Source organism: Sorex araneus, chromosome 10, assembly GCF_027595985.1.
Source record: "Sorex araneus isolate mSorAra2 chromosome 10, mSorAra2.pri, whole genome shotgun sequence".
Lineage (NCBI taxonomy): Eukaryota > Metazoa > Chordata > Mammalia > Eulipotyphla > Soricidae > Sorex > Sorex araneus.
Window position 1 is genome coordinate 37,247,569 of NC_073311.1, and position 5,156 is coordinate 37,252,724.

Genomic DNA, 5,156 nt, shown 5'->3' on the forward strand with positions numbered 1-5,156 from the left:
AAAAACTATTACTATTATCCCCCCTCACATTTGCTTATTTAGTGAAAAAAATAATAATGCAGATCAGTAGAACAAAGGAAAGGTTTTGATATTTTATAGAAGATAAGCATAGAAGCTTTATTTAGTAAGTTAATTTATCTTTAGTTAGTTAATTTTAATCAGTTTAACATTATAGGTAATCCTTAAATGTTGTCTCTTTTCCCCATATACTTTTTCTGTTAATTATGTAAGTAGTAATGTTTCCCAGTGATATTTACACTTTCAGAAATGAGCGTAATCAGTTTACCCACTCTATGAAAACTAAGAACTGTATTTGTGGAAAGAGGAAAGGTGCAAAATAGTGCAGTATTTTTAATGAGAATACTTTGATTCTGTTTATGCCAGTACTTGTAGACTTCATGTGAAGAATTACCAGGTAATGGGAAAATAGGCTCACTCGAAAGTGTATTTGAAACTATTAAATAGCATAGAAATGATTGAGTTGTAAAATTTTTAATGCAGTTTTATTTTCTTTTGTGACTGGGCATTTGCCTTGCACACAGCTGCCCAGGGTTCGATTCCTCCGCCCCTCTCGGAGAGCCTGGTAAGCTACCTAGAGTATCTCGCCCACATGGCAGAGCCTGGCAAGCTACCCGTGGTGTATTCGATATGCCAAAAACAGTAACAACAAGTTTCACAATGGTGACGTTACTGGCGCCAGCTCGAGCAAATCGATGAGCAACGGTGTGACAGTGACAGTGACAGTTAATTTTATTTTTGGTTTTTGGGCTCCTTGCCTAAGATCAGGGACCTGGTACCTGGGATCAAACTCAGACCTCTGACATGCAAAGCATGCACTCAGCCCTTTCAGCTATCTGTCTGGCCCAGAGTATGCAATCCTTTTGTCAGTAATGATTAGCATATTTTATTAAACATTGTTTAACTTTTTCTTGGGATGGGGACCATACCCAGAGGTACTCAAGATTTATTCCTGTCTCTGCTCTTGGGGGTCACTCCTGGCGGTGCTTGGGGAATCAACCTGGGCCAGCTGCATGTAAGACAAACACCGTACCTGCTGTACTATCACTCCAGCACCTTATTGTTTAACATCTTACATTGCTAGTTTTGGTAAGAGTGCTGCAAGATTGTCAATGCTTGCAAAAAGGCCCCAAATTCTATCTTTAAGAAGTATTTTTAGGCTCCCCTTTTCAGCAGGTCTGACTTTAGGGGAGAGACTCTCCAAACAATAATAGGTGACTCAATAAAAAATTTAAAAAAAGATAAAATAAAATCTTTGATTCTTTAAAATTTAAAAAAAAGAAGTATTTTTATAAAAAATAAAATTCTCTAAAACCGCAATGATATCGCACCACACATCCATTAGAATCACTGAAATGAAAAAAAAATTACAACAATCATGTACTATAAGCATGAAGAAATGGAATCACTCAGTCATTACTGATGGGAATATTTAAAGGAACTCCCTAAGTTTTATATAAAACTTACAGTTTTATATAAAAATAAATATGCAATTAATATACAACCCAGCAATTATATTTCTGGGCAATTATCAAAGAAAAGCTTACATTTATAAAACGCTTTATATATGAATGTTGTAGCAACCTTTATAATATGCAAAAACAGAAAAAGACCTATGCATATTATTCACGGAGTTTTGGTTTAAAGCACTGTGGTATATTTATATATGGAATACTACTCAGCAATTAAGAAGAAACAAACTACCAATATTGATACATCCAAAATGGATAAATTTTCAGAGGACTAAGTTGACTGAAAAATAGGCAGTCAGAAAAAGTTACAGGTTGTGTAATTCCAGGTTTGTGAATTCTTGAAATGACAAAAATATAGACATGGGGAACACATTAGTGTTTGTTAGGGTGGGGGTTAAAGGTAAGTGGTATAGCTATAGAAGGAAGCAAGCTAAGACACCTTTGGGGTTAAAACTTTTTTGAATCTTGACTATATTAATATTGGTATCCTGGCTGTGAGCTGCTGATATATGAAGAAAATAGGTGAAGAATCTATGGATTCTCTTTGCATTATTTCTTACAACTTCATGTGAGTCTGAAATATTCTTAAAATATGTTTCATTTGGGGCAGAGCGTGGACCTCAGAGGCAGAGTAAGTGTATGTCTTACATGAGTGAAATGTAAGTGCATGTCTTACATAGTGTAAATGTGGCTAGCATCATATTCCTTTTGGATCATGCTGCTGTGATAAAAATTATAGGATCCCCTATGGTAGAGAAGATTGAAGCCTAATGAATATAATGCATAGTTGGTGCTTCATTTAACTGGACACACTACAATTTACAAAATCTTCCTCATGACATGCACAAATAACTTATCAACATGATAACACAAACCAAATACCAAAACATAACGTTTTGTTATCTCACTTACTTGCTGATCTTATCCTTTAAAAAATAAAAAATCCTGGAGCAAAGACATTACAGGGAGTACAGTCTTGATTGCCCGTTTGATCCCCAGCACCACATACGGCAACCCAAGCCATGCCAGGAGCAATTCCTGAGCAGAGAGGCAGGAGTAAGCCCTGAGCATCCCCAGGTGTTGTCCAAAACCAAACAACAACATCATGGAAGATTCTTTATAAATTTAATCATTTCTACTTACCCTTTTTCCTCCTATATTTCCTGGCTCCACCAGGATGGTGACCTTTTCCTTTCAGCTGATAATTGTCCTCAGGAAGTGTTTCTCCAAAAGAGTGTGTTAGGAGGACTTTGCATTTCTTTGAGTCACCTATATTCTTGGACTCAGAATATTTGAGTGAGGACTTGTGTTTCCTCAACACTAAAGCTTTGGTTGAATACTCATAAAAACCTTCAGTAAGATCACGCCAACTGTAATCCACAAGATTTATAACTCCCATGGGGAAAGTAATATTATAGTCAGCATATTTCTGGAATGTTTCCTCAAGTTCAGACAGTATTTCATCAGCAGTGAGTTTGTATTCTTCAAATGTATTCTTTTTCAGAAATATATTCCCCCTTCTAAGATCAGCAGAGCCATGATGAATCTGTGAGTTGTTAAATGAGGACAACTCATATCCCTCCTCTGCAAACCATTTAGATAATATTGCCTTATCTTGCTGTCCAGATTTTCCATACAATGAGCTCCTGTAAAAGACATGTGACCTTGAGATATTTGATACTATGTAACCTAGTAAACTGGCTTCTGGAAAATCATCTTAAAATATAATCAAAAGGAAATATTACATTTTTTGCCTCAAATTGATTATCGCAACATGGTTCAAAATTAGAAAAATCTTAAAGAACTTAATGATTATGGGGTCGAAGAGAGAGTGCAGTTGTTAAGAATAGAGAAAAAAATCCTAACTTCAGTTTACAAGAGATACATTTTAACTCTGATGATAAACACAAGTTCACTGTGACAGTATGGGGGGAAATTATACAGGTTAATGGTAGGTTGAAAACACAGGGACAGCCAAATTTGCATCAAACCAAACAGCATTCAAGTGAAAGAAATAATACAAATTAGGATGGATATTACACAATGGTTATCTATAGACTATCAATGGAGTGTGAAGATTTAATTCTCTCTCTCTCTCTCTCTACACGCACACACACACACATGCATACACACACACACACACACACACACACACACACCAAATGAAGGGACAGCAAAGTTTATTAAAGCTACTGGTGGGCCACAGTGATAGTACAGTGGGTAGGGTGATTCCTGCGAGCAGAGCCAGGAGTAACCCCTGAGCATTGCTGGGTGTGCTCCCCCCCCCAAAAAAAAAAAAGAAAACAAAGCTACTGCTAATAGATCTGAGTAGATATATATAGAAGTGGCAACATCACTCTCATCCTTGGACACATCAGACAGAACATTAATAAGAAAACAAGAGCCCTAAGCAAGAAATTAGAAGAACTGGGATTAATAGACATGAACAGTACATTCTAAGCACTGCCTCCAAGATCAAATAAGAAAATATTTTAAAAGAAGAAAATATACATTATTCTTCAGTGCACATGGAACAACATCCAGGATAGACTCATGCTGGGGCACAATTTAGTGTCCATGAAGTCGTGAAAATGAACATTATATCAAGTATCATCAATGACTGCACTGAAGAGCAACATTAGATATTGTTGATCTCCAAAAAGAAAGCTCCAAAATATGGAAACTGAGCAGGATACTGCTGCTAAACTATTAAATAACTATTGTGACAAAGAGGAAATCAAAGAATAAATTAAGATTCCTCAAGATGAATGAGAATGAAGGTGCAGGTGGTCGGAACCCACAGAAAACAGCAAAAGTTGTACTCGGGATAGTTATTAGCAGTGTAGGCTAACATCAGGGAACAAGAAAAAGTTAAAAACCTAGAGTGAAATAAATAATGCAACCACACAGCTTGAGAAACTAGTAAAAGAACAAGAAATGAGTCCCAAAGTAGAAAGAAGGAAATAATAACAATCCGACTAAAAATTAACAATATAGTAATCAAGAAAACTATACAGGTCAATGACATCAAGAGCTATTTATTTTCAAAGATTGCTGAATCCTTAGCTAAACTCATGAGGAGAGAGAGAGAGAGAGAAGCCCCAAACAAGATGAAAAAGGGAGAAACTACAACAGGCAAACAGACATCTCAAAATTCAAGAAACCATAAGGGTTTTTTCTTCTGGGGCTGGAGCAATAGTACTCAAGTAGGGCGTTTGCCTTGCACGCAGCCGACCCAGGTTCGATTCCCAGCATCCCATAATCCCTGAGCGCTGCCAGGAGTAATTCCCGAGTGCATGAACCAGGAGTAACCCCTGTGCATTGCTGGGTGTGACCCAAAAAGGAAAAAAAAAGGGTTTTTTCTTCTAACACCAAGAAAGAGAATCTAGAAGAAATTTCAAGACAACTTATAGACTCGCACAACCTCCCAAGATTGAATCTGGGGGAAATAAAAAACTTGAGCAGATTAGTCATGAGAAAGAAAATTGAAGCAACAATTTTAAATCTCCCTAAGACTTTTTAGACATATCCTACTGCTGGGTTTCAAATACTACAGAAAATGATAGAGGAAATAGGTACTAACATCCTAGGTCCATTTACATTACATTGCAAATACCAATCAAAATCAGCTCAATGTATTATTACTGATAGTTTATAAAACTGGAG